Raw genomic sequence first — 15626 nt, 5'->3', positions numbered from 1 at the left:
TCATGTGAAACATGAAGTTTGAAAGTAAACCCTTGTCTCAGCTCCCATCATTAAAACACCACTGTCTAATGTGGTTACAGTAGACTGCCTGAGCAACAGCTTTACAAAAGCAAATGCAGAATACCTGCCAGATAAAAGAGTTGGGAAAACAGCTGATAAGCATCCAGAGGTTGGGGGCGGATTGCAGGGGGGTCAGCCTTAGGAGGGTGAAACACAGGGAAAAGTCAACACTGAAGTAACTGGAGGTCCTAAAAAAGTGGATCTTATGTCCAAAACTAAAGTACTACTCTGCAAAGTGCCCATCTCCTCTGCCCCCCTGCCAGTCTACCAGAAATTCTCACCATTCTCACCATTCCTTAGGGCCTTCCGAAATCACTTCAACTGAAAGTGCCTGTGAAAGGAAACACAATAGCTGTCGAGCTAACAACAGCAGATTCCTTTCAGATGACTACATGTCACACATGAACTATGCTAGGCTCTTAGACACAGCTTTAGGTTTCAGGGAGCTCAGACTCCTTGAAAACAGGAAAACAGGACAGGTGATAGCAGTTCTACCACATGAGTACCAAATAGCCAACAGTCTGGATAGGGACCCTAAGTATCTAGAGTAGGTGGGGATGGGGGTGGCAAGTAAGTGAGAGAAAGAGAATGTAAGGAGAAGAAAACTAAATCCCCATCACTCTCCTGTACTTACTGGTGCATGCCCATGTTCTCCCCATGCCCCTTATTTCAAAATGAGCTGTGTAATTATATCTGGTAAAGAACTTGCCTGCCAATGTAGGAAACATAAGAGACACAGGTTCAATCCCTGAGTTGGGAAGATTCTCCCAGAGGAGGGCATGGCAACCCACTACAGTATTGTTGCCTGAAGAATCCCATGGACAGAGGACCCTGGCAGGTTACAGTCCATGGGGTTGGAAAAGAGTCAGACATGACTGAAGCGACTGAGCATGCACACATGCAAGCACACCAGCTTTTTCTAAAGGATAAAATCCCCTTTAATGAAAATCACAAGTAAGTTTTGGTGTTGTTGGAAGGAATGGATTGGGAGAGTTAAAATCAAAAGGGTTAGTTCATTTCTAATTGGTTCATAAGAAAATGGAGGCTGAAATTGTTGCAAACATAACTACAAGAGGAGGAAGCAAACTTGAAGCTGCATTGGGAATACAGTGCTGGAAGAGCTTATCCATCAGTGAGTCAACCAACAAGCACTTCTTGAATTAATTTCTACACCAATATAAAAGGCAAAAATAGTGTTGGGTAAATGTGTTCCTCTATGATATTCAGTACAATATATAATTTAATAAGTGGAAGTCTGCTAAGTGCTTCCCAGGTAGTGCTGGTGGTAAAGAATCCGACTGCCGATGCAGGTAGACGTAAGAGATGCAGGTTCGATTCCTGTGTTGGAAAGATCCCCTGAAGGCAGGCACGGCAACCCATTCCAGTATTCTTTCCTGGAGAATCCCATGGACAGAGGAGCCTGGTGGGCTACAGTCCATAGGGTACAGAGTCGGACTCAACTAAAGCGACTTAGTACACGAAACATGCCAACTGCCCCTGACACACCCACACAAAAGGATTCTGCCCAAATAAAACAGGGAAATGATTAAGCACTGAGTTTAATTATTAGTTTGTGCAACCTAGGGCAAATTACTTAATTTCTATGTGTCTCACTTTCCTCCTCCATAAAATAGCCATGAATTCATGTGTGCTAATTTGCTTCAGTCATGTCCAACTCTTTGTGACCCTATGGACTGTAGCCTGCCAGGCTCCTCTGTCCAGGGGATTCTCCAGGTAAGAATACTGGAGTGGGTTGCCATGCCCTCCCCCAGGGGATATTCCCGATCCAGGAATTGAACCCATGTCTTATGTCTCCTGCATCAACAGGCGGGTTCTTTACCACTAGCACCACCAGGGGAGCCCTAAAATAGGCATAACAGAAAACAAATCCTAAGGGGAATTTCAAGTGCATTTGTCATAACTTATGGTAGGAATGGTGGAAATCCTTATCCTCTGCTTTCTACAGAATATGGATTCCCAAGTAGGATCTGGGATTTGCCCCATTTGGGCAATAAAAGAGTGCCATGCAGCACACATTCCATCGCAGCCTCCAAACTTCCTAAATCAGTTTTTCCAAGGAAGTTAACAGAGACACAGGTGTAAAAGAAAGGAAGATACTAGCTTTGCACAGAAAGCATGAGCAACATTCCAAGATATTGCCACATTAAGTCAGTTTTCAGGTAGAATATTTTATACTGCTTTGCATATATGTGTGCACTGTGCATCAAATTCGGAGCCCTGTGGAGATATGACAGAACTCTGGGCAAATAAGCTAAATCATACAAATTTATCCCTCGTGACTGTACTACTTCTTGGTCCTAATGGAGTACTATATCTCACCTTGAGGATTCCCACTCACAGGCACTGAGTTATAGGAGAACACAGGTCTAGAAGATTTACTTATGGAAACTTAGCAATTCTCTTTCCCTTGCTGTGGTATACAGGTGGGTTAACCTGGACAGATATGCCAGGCATGATCTGCCACTGTAGGGTAGGAAAGTGTCATTGAAGCTTATCACCTTGCTATCTTTCTCTTTTTACTCTAAAAGGGTCAACTCCCCACCCCCGCCACCCATTTTCATCTGTCCTGACCTTCAAATGTAAATATTCTATTCCCCAAACCAGCACAAACCATAATAGACAGATGGCCCATGCATACACCCTCATGCAATTAGCAGCACTAGTCATGAGGCAGGTTCCTAGAACCGATTTTCCCATAGCGGATGGAACTATGCTGAGTCATCCATTGCCTTTTGCCTCTGTAATCAGTCTCAGGTCTTTTTGTGAGGCAGCTTGGTGAGAACTATGGAAACAACCTATGCAACAGAATTATTCTCTTAATAATTGGAGAGGATATACTATTCTGGCCTCATTAGGACTACAATCCAAACAACTGAGCCAACTGGCCATAGATGGCCTATGATGAGTCAGGGTAAACTAACATCAAGTATTCTTGCTTGTACTGATTCAAAGTGTGTGTTCAAATCCAAATGCACTGAAAGAGTACATTTTTTTTCACACTTCAGGTACAGCAAAGAATGAGACTCAGACCACCCCAAAGAAGGAAATAATTTCTCTTAATGAATAGTTTGCAAGTCTTAAGCCAGTGGTTCTCAGCCCTAACTGCACATTAGAGTCAACTAGGGAATTTTTTTTTAATACTGTTGAGAAGATCCCACTCCAAGAGATTCTGAGGTAATTGGTCTGGAGTGGGGCCCAGGCATTAGTACTTTTTTAAAAGCTTCCTAGGTAATTCTAACAGACATCCAGAGTGGAGAACTGTCTTGGGCGAAAGACCAGACACTGGCTTTGACCCGATGTGCTGTGTTTTCTAAGGCAAGCCTAGAAGATGGCATCTCTTTTGCCAGATTATCTACCAAGGTCATCTCAACAAAGACTAAAAAATGACAAAAGAAATACACGTTTTAGGAAATAATAAAAGAGCTTTTCTTTTTTGCATGAATGTATTGGCTCCCGGTTAGCCTTATTTAATCAAAATTTGCTTGACATTATTCCAATCCCCTCTCTAAGTATGGGAAATAACATGAAACATTTGAGAGGGGAAATTTTATCTAAATGTCACATTAATTTCACTAGGAAATGTCCCCATCTCCAATGAGACAGCTAAGTTAACACAGGAACACAGCAAAGAGATAAGAACATTTGTTTCTGAAAAATCTAAATTTTGACATCAAAAAAAATGGGTCTAGAGCAAACTTTTATTATATAGTATTTTTATGATAATAATTATATTCCCAGTCTCAACAATAAGTGTCACTTTCCTATCATTTAACATATTCCTCCCAAACCCTTTCTCTAATTAGAATTCTTTATCCTAGGATTCACTGAGAACAGACTTCTCACTTTGTTTAGGTTTAATCAAATCTGAATTTTCTAAAAACATAAAGAATAAATACTTGTGGATAGTAGAGTTTTTTGGATAGCTTAGAGCTTTCTTCTCTAAGGACTAAAATTTTGGTTTAAAATCCTACACATCATGCCTTGTTTTTTTGTGTGTGTGTTTTTTGTTGTTGTTGTTTGTTTGTTTGTTTTATTGGAGGGTAATTGCTTTATAATATTGTGCTGGTTTCTGGCATACATCAACACGAATCAGCCACAGGTATACATATGTCCCCTGTCTCTTGAACCTCCCTCCCATCTCCTACCATATCCCACCCCCCGCCAGGTTGTCACGGAGCACTAGATTAAGCTCCCTGTGTCACACAGCAAATTCCCACTGTCTATCTGTTTTACATATGGTAATGTATATGTTTCCTCACTACTCTCTCAATTCATCCCACCCTCTCCTTCCCGCACTGTGTTCACAAGTCTGTTCTCTATGTCTGCATCTCTATTGCTGCCCTGCAAATAGGTTCATCAGTACCATCTTTCTAGATTCCATACACATGCATTAATATACAATATTTGTCTTTCTCTTTCTGACTTACTTCACTCTGTACAATAGGCTCTAGGTTCATCTATCTCATTAGGACTGACTCAAATGTGTTCTTTTTAACAGCTGAGTAATATTCCATCATATATATGTACCACAATTTCTGTATCAATTCATCTGTCAATGGACATCTAGGCTGCTTCCATGTTCTAGCTATTTAAAAAATGTTGCAACAAATTGCCTTGTTTTTGAACATTATTGCAGTTTCTTAATGGTTCCTCTGAAGCGCCTTTCTAAACATAAATCACTGTACCATGCAGGTTTGCCTGTACACTCACTGACTCCAAAAAACACTATGTCTTTTGAGTTCTTACCTTTAATTTTTAACATATGTGTCCTACCAACTTGCCATAAAACACTCAATATTGTTACTTCTCGGTGCTATTAGTACACCAAAGCAGCTCCTCTTCCATTTCAAGTTTGATACTTTTCTCCTGTGTTCTTGGAAACTATATATTTATTAGAATAGTCTAGAAAATGAGACTTAAGTTCTGGATAGAGAGATGAGATTTTTTTTAAGAGGGAAATGGCATGATCTTTACTGCAAGGATTTTTCTATAATGTTTTGGGGTTTGTTGTCGTTTAATTCTTTTTTTTTTTTCCCTGCACAGGAGCCTTCTTTGCTAACTATTTTCAATTCTCATCTTCTTTCTGGATGTGGGAGTTTTCTAGAGAGACTTTGGGGTGGGTGGTATGTTATTATGTTAATGAGTCTGGCATATCACAAGTCAAATACTTCCACTTTGTCAGGCCCCCAAGGTACCAGAATGCCCTACTTTAATTGTCATTTTGCATTACTTTCACAGTTCACTGAGTTGTGCCCTAGTCTCTGGAAGAGTGACTGTGACTCTCAGTCACCAGTCTTTATCATCAGTATAGACTTAAACCCTAAGGAGAAAGAAGCCCAATAAATGCAGATATCCAGGACTACAATCTTTGCCCAGAGGCACAAATCCCCAGGTCACACTATAACGTTAAAAAAGGTTACAGATGCTGAGATGAAAACCTTAAGGTTTTCATTTGAAAATGAACAGCCATTTTAAATTATACTTTAAAAGTCCCATCAAACTGAAAAACATTATAGCTGCAATCTGCTAACTAATTTCTTTTTAATTTTTCACTCAGTCATTTTATCCATACAAACAGGAAAACTAGAATCCCAAATAAGATGCACAGCAAAATGATTTTTAAATGCTGGTTCTTTTTTTAACTGCTGATGTCTAATAATGATAATTGTACCTATTGATCATATGATAAGACTCATAACCTTTTGCTGAAAATAACTGCTGCTTTAGATGTTCAAATGGCATCTTTTCACAAAGGCATTTTTTTAAGGAAATGAATTGACAAATGGCCTTTCCCTCCTTACTATCTTCAGCACATAAAAATGAAAATGTAAATTCTATATAAAAATAAAGCTAACATGCCTGCAGCTAAAATGTATATTCAAAGACTCATTCATCCAGACAGCAGAAGCTGAATGAGAAAGTAGTGAAGACAGAATAAAAGGCACCATCTGCAGAGCTGCCATCACCAGAATTACCCTGAACTGGAAAACAAGCTAAGTAAACTTCCACTAGCCATGCCTATGTACACATTAGCGCAATTCTCATGTACACACACACACGGTCTGACTACAGTAAGCAATGTGATGTAGGGGAGGGGGTGAACTGAATTCTCTCCTCGTGTCTGTCACTGACTCATTGGTGGCCTTGAATAAAGCACTCGATCCCTCTGGAAGTGTTAATTTATCTATCTAGGAAATAAAGAGAGCAACCCAAATGATGCCAATGTTCCCTTCAAGCCCCAGCTCTTGTTCAGTCATTCGTTTTTTCATTCATTCCTACATGCAATAAACATGCACCAAACCCTGAGAATGAAAAAAAAAAAAAAAAGATATATGCTAGACCAGCAAGGAGATAACAAACTGATTAACTCTGTGCTAGGGATGGTTATACTCGTGCACAGGCTATGGAGTGGACCTTTGAGAACTGTACCACAACTCAATGTAACTAAAGTCTGTCGCTAAGTGGTGTCCAACTCTTTTGTGACCCCATGGACTGCAGCTCACAAGGTCCATAGGATTTCCCAGGCAAGAATACTGGATTGGGTTGCCATTTCCTTCTCCACTATGGAATTAATTAGCACACTAATGGCTTGATGATAGTAGATGATACACATAGGAGAATTTGGCCTTTATATTTGCTACACATACAAACCCACGTAACAAATACAGGGAACCTCCCTCTCCTATCAAATGAGTTACAAAACTTATAAAATTCTTACAAATAGCATGCCCCTTTGGCTCCACTTCCACAGCCTTCATCAACTTGTGCCACTACTTCATCTCCATCTGCCTTTTGCCCATTCTGCAAAATGCTATGTGCATAACCTTTCTTGCCCGCTATTTTCATCACAACATTTCTCTTTTCAAGGCTTCAAAGAAACCTTTCAATGGTTCCCTGTTACACTTAGCATTAGTGGTTTAGTTGCTAAGTCGTGTCCAACTCTTGTGACCCCATGGACTGTAGCCTGCCAGGCTCCTCTGTCTGTAGGATTTTCCATGCAAGAATACTGGAGTGTATTGCCATTTCCCTTCTCCAGGGGATCTTCCCAACCTAGGAATCAAACCCAGGTCCCCTGCATTGCAGGCAGATTCTTTACTAACTGAGCTAACTTGAAATTAAATCTTTAGCTGAGCAGTCATCCAATACCAAGTCCTCTACTTCCCTCATATCTCAACCCTCATTTCTAATATGCCTACATCTCTGATCATCCCACACAGCTTAACATGTTCTCATCACTTAGTGTACAGACTATGTGATGTACTTATGCTTTTCCTCAGGTTCTATGATTATTTCATGTGTAGTATGTCAGTATATCCTCCAACTAGACTGGAAGCTTTCTTTTGAAGTCTCAGTGCCACAATGCTGGACACTTAGCAAGTGCTCATGTAATGAATCCATCAATGAAAGACCAGAGAAGGGGTGGAAGAGGTTAAGAATAAAGCTTCTTATTACTGCTAAAGCAGATGACCAAATCTGTAAGGCCAAGGTGGTCTGTTTCTTCAGAAAGCATCCCTTCTGCCCACTGTCTTCTGTAGTTACAGTTTGTTCTCTGTCCTTACTCCCAACAATGACCTTATAAATACACAGTAGTCTAGATATAACTGCCAAGGATAAGATGCTACGGTTAGGTGATTCCTGCCCATCATCCATCAGTCCTGCTGTATCTCTGGGAATGGCAGTAATGACACATGATAGTGTTTCCAAAACAGGGTAGATAAAATTTCTGTGAAAAGATAAAGCTTTGCCTTATCTGTATAACTCTGAGCCACAGACTGACAGTGTGACAGCTACTTTTCATCATGTGAAAGAAGACTCGAGGATTCCAATGGCTTGCAGACAGGGCTATCAGTAGGAAACATAGGCCATTTAGTTAACATCCAAGTCAAGTTGAAAGAGTTCCCCTCTTGGTGGCCTTTTATCATCACTGTTAAAATTTCACTGGCACCATCGATATAGACAGACTACATAGAGGTGACAAAGGCAGCTTAGAGAAAGCCCTTTTCTCTACCCTCATCTTTTATTGGGTCAAAGTTGTGACTTTAGAAGAGCAACCCAGCACATATTTTACTACAAAGGCCTCCTTGAGAAACCTAGGAACTTTCTGTAGGAATCCATGCAATTCAGAGGCAAAGAGCCTACTGAATGACCAGACTAAACATCATCCCATTATACAGATAAGAACAGTTTTCTGTTCTTCTCTGGGACCCTTTTCTAAGTCCTTTGTGGGGTACAGTGCCCTTGAAAATAATATCTGCTTACAAAAAGCTCTGAGGAACCAGTTAATGTTTATTCTACACAGGAATGCAAAAACAACAAGACTTTGGTGTGGATACAAGTAGTTTAAGACTAAATAAAATGACTAACCCAATCACATGAGTCATACCATCTCATCCCACATAAATAAAATTCAACCTGAGAAGGAAATAGCTATCAACCACATTCACCAGTAGAACAAAACCTGGAGGGTAATCATCATCCCCAAATATGTAACTACCACACATTAAAGCCATTTTGTAGGCTCAGAGTGCCTTTCATCCCCAAATATTAAAGTATTTTACAAGCAGGTGCCAACTGTTACTCCCCCACTTAAACAGCCAAGAAAACAAACACACAGGTTAAATGCTACAGCCACGTTAAATACTGACTCAGCTAGCTGCTGCTGCTGGTGCTAAGTCGCTTCAGTCGTGTCTGACTCTGTGTGACCCCATAAATGGCAGCCCACCAGGCTCCCCCATCCCTGGGATTCTCAAGGCAAGAACACTGGGGTGGGTTGCATTTCTTTCTCCAATGCATGAAAGTGAAAAGTGAAAGTGAAGTCACTCAGTTGTGTCTGACTCTTCGCGATCCCGTGGACTACAGCCTACCAGGCTCCTCCATCCATGGGATTTTCCAGGCAAGAGTACTGGAGTGGGCTGACATTTCCTTCTCCAGACTCAGCTAGAACAAGTCACAAAAACAAGAACAACAAGAAAAAAACCCAGGAACACTGTTCTTGGCATGACCTACTACTGAGATGGAAAGCAAACACAAGCTGGTAACAACAGAGAAGTGATTAGCCTGCTTTCTACCTGTTTTTATCTGAATGACTTTCTTTGCTACTTTTTGTGAATGGGTCAGGAGAGTATAGCAAAACAGAGAGACAAAAGAAAAATTTGGCACACACTACTGCAGGTAGTTCTCCAGACGGAGATGGCTCCAGGAATGAGCTACTTTCTTCCCTGCAACCTTGGTGACCATTTCAATTGTCCTTTAGAGATATTGACAACCGTCTTTACAAGGTGACATAAGATGACTAGTGATGACTTATGGGGTAGCTTCAATTTCAGAAGCTATGATTTGATAAAGTTGATCCAACTGACAATAAGAAACCAAGGTAAGACCTTCCACAGCAATGGCCCAGGGAGCCACAGTAAGAGCTCTCCTGAATCCAGTCTATCTTTGAGTCCTTCTGGCAACCCACTCCAGTATTCTTGCCAGGATAATTCCATGGACAGTAAAGCCTGGCAGGCTACAGTCCATGCAATAGCAAAGAGTCAGACATGACTGAGCAACTGAGCATGCACAGCTTAGAGAAGGTTCAGCACTCGGGTCCATTTCTGCTGAATTCTATTTAATTGGCCTCAATTCTCTACTACTTAGCAGCTACGGAGTCCTGACTGCCTGCAGAGTGCAATTTCTATTGAGCAAACCTTGTCAGCTGAAAAACTTTCAAAATATTTGGAGGGAAAGCTGCGGGTGACTCTGCCTGTGGGCCCAAACAACACCCCCAAATCCAGTTCCAGACCCAATCTCATTATTTATATTATACATCACTTAAAGCCCAGTTGCCTCCACAAGCTTATTTAAGAGTGAAGGAAAAACAGCCTTTGGCATATCATTCTAAATTCATTTCCCTTGTACCGGCTTGTTGCTCAAGCCTGTAATATGTGATCATGCCGACAAAAAACAACCAAGTTCTACACCATCTTGAAAATAGTGAATGTGTTAGCTTCTGATATTGATGTTTTCTAATTAGATGAAACACAATAGATAATTTGCTTGTTTGTGGTCAATGAAATTTTCCATAGTTCTCTTTTGGTGTAGTTATTCTGATGACCATGGCAAACACAGTATACTGGGAGGCTTATAGGCAAGAATGTGCACGCATGGCATCCATTTATATTTACTGTCACTAAAATGAAAACAGATTATTTCTGATCTTTTTAAGTACTAATTTCAAATTTAATGAGGCACAATAAACATTTCTCAAAATCAGACTCCATGGTTGCTTACCATTGGCAACCCTCTAATTATGACCAGAGTTTAAATAAAGGGCGTTCAGTTCTGTTGAAATTATTAGGCACTGAAGGAAATCCATGGTAGCCTCCAGTTTCTAGTGACTTACACAAGCACTGCAGAAAATCTGTGTTGGAAGCAAGACAGAACTTACACTTCAGCATCACTTCATGACACATAAATGAGAAGCAATAGAAAGAGGATTTGGAGAAGGAAATGGCAACCCACTCCAGTATTCTTGCCTGGAGAATCCTGTGGACAGAGGAGCCTGGTGGGCTGCTGTCCATAGGGTCACACAGAGTTGGACACGACTGAAGCAACTTAGCATTCATGCATGCATTGCAGAAGGAAATGGCAACCCACTCCAGTGTTCTTGCCTGGAGAATCCCAGGGACAGGGGAGCCTGGTGGGCTGCCGTCTATGAGGTCTCGCAGGGTCAGACACGACTGAAGCGACTTAGCAGCAGCAGCAGCGAAAGAGGATTGATTCAAGGAAGTAATGGAAATGTTTACCCATTCTTTCAAAACCTCTACCTATCTACCCAGATCCTAACAGACCTTCTCATTTTATGCTGGGAAGGGGTTGGTGAGGGCAGGCTGGAATTTGACCTGATTTTGTAAACAGATCCGACATAAGAGTGCCAGCAACCATGCACAGTAAAGCCATAACTACACCTTGAAAAGTGGCTAGTATTATCAGCAGCTTGAAATTGTGAGAGTATTAGAAATCTGTAATGCAGTTATGCAGTGTAACGACAGAACAACAATTACTAATATGCCTTTCATTTATACGAATCTTTCATCAAAAAGAATTTCAGAATGTTTAAAAAGGGTTTCAGGAGAGAGCAAAAATGTACTCAACCTTAGAGCAACCATAAGACAGAGGAATATTCTTAGATGGCAAAAAAGACAGCCAAGGTGGAAACTGGGCCTGAAGGTGGCTACATTTTCTACAGAGCTTATGGTACAGAACTGAAGAATTTTGCTTTTCATCCATTCAGCGAGACTTCTAGGAGGTGCTTGATGAGTGCAATGGAGCAGGTGTCTCCTGTCAATATCATCCTGAAACAATTAGCTTTTGGAAATGGACACAATACAGAAAACTTTGCCCCATTTTTCTTTTTTTCCCCTCTTAACCAACATTAATTGGAGAAGGAAATGGCAATCCACTCCAGTGTTCTTGCCTGGAGAATCCCATGGACGGAGAAGCCTGGTAGGCTGCAGTCTATGGGGTCGCACAGAGTCGGACATGACTGAAGCAACTTAGCAGCAGCAGCAGCAACCAACATTAACTACTTAATCCCACTGCTACTATCATAAGCTAAATAAATATTATTAACCACATTAACAGCAGGACAAAACAGGTTAAAATACTTGCCCTCTGCTAGAGAGAAGCAGTGTCACATCCAAAACTAGAATTCAAGATTTCTCATTGCAAGTCCCACATTCACAGGCCACACCTCATTAGGATTCTAGGAAAGGCAATGAAATAGAAGTAATTAGGACCGGATGACTGGCTGTACTATTTGGGAGAAAATATAAATACCCTAGCCTGCTTAAACATGACAGGTTCAAGGGTGGTGAACACAACTAGAGCAATTTCCTCTTGCAGGAAGATTAAGAAATAATTAGGGGGAACACCTCACCCTCCCTCTCCCATCAGACTAACAGAAGCAAAAATCAGGAATAATTCCAAACTTAACTGTCAAAAAAAAAAAAAAAAAAGAAAGTCAGAAACATAACACTGTACTGTGCCTGGCAGTCCTACTCCTCAACCTGTACAAGTAACTTCTACATTCCTTTCCCCATACAGTTTTTAGCATTCTCCCTCCCCAGCTTTCTTCTTAGTTCTTTCTCCATTCACTTTTCTGTATACACACACCCTTCTCTCAAACAAACTAGCACCCTCACTCCTCATCCTAATCTGCCCAATACTTGTGTCTACTTGATAACAACGAAAGATTTTGTTTGAGATTCAACCAGTACAAACAGGTGTGGGCAGTCATATCTCCATTCATAACATACACAGAGATACACACATATTACATATAATTTTATGAGGGAAAAGTGTGTTTTTGCATCTCCATATTAAAAAATGCTTGTTCCTAGTAGACACAGATTCAGCTAGGGCCATAAGTCACCCTGATGATTGTTTCTTCAGATTGTTTTAAGCTTAGAAAAGATCACAGACTATTCAAAGAAAAGTCCTAGAAACCCTCCAAATACAGCCTTCAATGTAAATATAAAGTTCCTACTGGCTGTGTGATCTTGTAGAAATCACTGAACCTCTCTGACCATCAATTTCCTCATCTATAAAATGGAAATAGCACCTGTCCTGACTATCTTATAGAGTTGCTATTAAGATGAAATAAAATAATAAATGTGCAGATGCTTTCTAAAAGTGAACTGCCAGACAAAGGACAAGTCATCTGATTATCAGGTTATAAACTTGATTTCTCTTGAATATTCATTTCTATTTCCAACAAAATTTCCAATGTGTAGTTTTTTTCATGTATAGTTTTTTTTTTTCCTGAGGTTTCTTACAGGATATTTTATCTCATTCTCCCCCTAACTGTACTATCAGAAAAATAAATAATGCAGTGAACAGTCTTGCTTTGTGCATGCTCAGTCACTACAGTCCTGTCTGACTCTTTGCAACCCTATGGACTGTAGCCCACCAGGCTCCTCTGTCCATGGAATTCTCCAGGCAAGAATACTGGAGTAAGTTGCCATGCCCTCCTCCAGAGGATCTTCCTAATCTAGGGATCAAACACCCATGTCTTTTACATCTCTTGCATTTGCTGGCAGGTTCTTTATCACTAGTGCCACTGGGAAGCCATATATATATATAGAGACCCAACTTCTCTAATTGCTGATTCAACACCTTAACTGGAGTGTATGTGTACTTCTGTGTGTGCGCGTGTGTGTGTGTGGGTGTGTGTAGACAGAGAGAGAAAATATTCAGATAAAGAGAGTTGAAATGACCTCACACCATCTGAAATTATGTGAAAGGCAAGATTTGAGACACTTTAAAAGCCTTTATAAACTAGTTTTTCTTCACCCCATTTGCTTTCTCTGTTATGATTGAACTGTCACAGAATCTCTTAAAAAAAAGAAAGAAAGAAAGAAAACCTCATCTCAGGGTTAAGTAAAACACATTAGCATGCATAATTCAGAACCTTCAGCTGGAAATGAGCCATTTCTAGTGTAGTGTATGGATAGAAAAACATGGTTAAAGGGCTACAGCAGCTTGACCAGGGCCTTCTAAGATCCAAAGTAATGAGAGAGTTCAACTCAGAAACACCCTGAGCCTGACTGTGGGCTCATTTTACCATTCCTCAGAGCTGTGCTGCCCAATGGCATAGATATTATAACCAATAACACAGACATAGGCAGGTAATTATTTAAATTTAGCAAACACTGAGTTAAATTTTTAGTTCCTCAATCACAATAGCCATCTTTCAAGTGCTCAGGAGGCAAATGTTGCTAGTGGCTAGTATATTAGACAGCACAGATATAGAATATTTCCATCATCCCATAAAATTCTATTGGACAGGGTTGCCTTAGGAAGACTGTTGACCTGTGACTCAGGACTCTCCAGTCCTGAAATGTGATGTCCTTGGTGACCTAAGGAAATACAAAGAGTAGACCTACCTCTATCACATCATTTAACACATTGTATTACCTATGTGTCAGCCACACAAGGCTGGAAACTTAAGGGCTTCAGTGGCTGTCACCATTTCTGGCACAGAGCAGGTACTCACCCACCACTTGTTAGTTAGCATTAGCTAATGTTAGCTGATAGTAGACCCATCCATCAGATAGGAAGAGCTCATTTGCCTCTTTCATAGATGAAATGAAAGGATTCTTGCAAAGCTCTTTTAAGAAAGGCTATTGTGCTTCCTCTACTTGTATTTGTTTCAACATTTCTCAAGAATTTAGATTGTAGGGAGACCTGGCTTAAGTAAAAACTAGCCTTCTTTCTCCCCATCCCTGTAAACACATCTCTTTCATTCATCCAAAGAATCATTTGAGAACCTAAAATATTAGAATGCCATGTTTACTAATATGCCAGTATACACATACATCATATTGAACATGATATCATCTACACCTTTAAAAGCGGTTTTTAACCAGAATTGAAAGAGACACGTGCACCCCAGTGTTCATCACAGCACTGTTTATAAGAGCCAGGACATGGAAGCAACCTAGATGTCCATCAGCAGGTGAATGGATAAGAAAGCTGTGGTACATATACACAATGGAGTATTACTCAGCCGTTAAAAAGAATACATTTGAATCAGTGCTAATGAGGTGGATGAAACTGGAACCTATTATACAGAGTGAAGTAAGCCAGAAAGAAAAATACCAATACAGTATACTAATGCATACATATGGAATTTAGAAAGTTGGTAACGATAACCCTGTATGCGAGACAGCAAAAGAGACACAGATGTATAGAACAGTCTTTTGGACTCTATGGGAGAGGGAGAGGGTGGGACGATTTGGAAGAATGGCATTGAAACACGTATAATATCATATAGGAAACCAATCACCAGTCCAGGTTCGATGCAGGATACAGGATGCTTGGGGCTGGTGCCCTGGGATGACCCAGAGGGATGGTACGGGGAGGGAGGTGGGAGGGGGGTTCAGGATGGGGAACACGTGTACACCCGTGGCAGATTCAAGTTGATGTATGGCAAAACCAATACAATATTGTAAAGTAATTAGCCTCCAATTAAAATAAATAATTTTTGTAATTTAAATTTATTTATTTTAATTGGAGGCTAATTACTTTACAATATTGGTTTTGCCATACATCAACATGAATCCTCCACGGGTGTACATTTAAAAAAATAAATAAATAAAAAATAAAAAGGGTTTTTACAATCTAATACAGTGAGAATCATTTGTTGGGCTGTGTCTCTCAATGGTCCAATTTTTTAAATTATTTTCTTAAATGGCACCTTGTTTCAGTATGGCAACTGTTTTTTCATATAGCCTTGCCCTATGATCTTTTCCAATAACCAAAGCAGTTTTAAGAAGTACATAGGCAAGGTATTATTTTCCCTTTTTAACAGATGTAAAAACTGAGTCCCAGAGTGTTTTTTTAATTCAAGATCAATAGCCAATTATTGGCAGAGTCAGAGCAAAAGCCTAAGGCCCCTGCTTCCCAGACCAGGGTGCCTTCCACTCGGTCTAACTTTCTAGACAGTAGGAAATGGAAACCCAGTTGGCTGACACTGCTTTATTTTCAGTCTATGGTCTCCT

The 15626-nt window shown here is 40.4% G+C and overlaps 1 protein-coding gene across 3 annotated transcripts in view; it reads right to left on the bottom strand.

Annotated features, from left to right (window-relative positions):
- The window catches only part of PCDH19 (protocadherin 19), a 133697-nt gene that overhangs the window by 72322 nt on the left and 45749 nt on the right, over nt 1-15626 (bottom strand). The gene's annotated exons all lie outside the window — the stretch shown is intronic.

Source organism: Bubalus bubalis, chromosome X (assembly GCF_019923935.1).
Source record: "Bubalus bubalis isolate 160015118507 breed Murrah chromosome X, NDDB_SH_1, whole genome shotgun sequence".
In the NCBI taxonomy this organism is placed as follows: domain Eukaryota; kingdom Metazoa; phylum Chordata; class Mammalia; order Artiodactyla; family Bovidae; genus Bubalus; species Bubalus bubalis.
The sequence above is the reverse complement of the archived record's forward strand: the minus strand, read 5'-3'. Positions and strand labels throughout refer to the sequence as shown.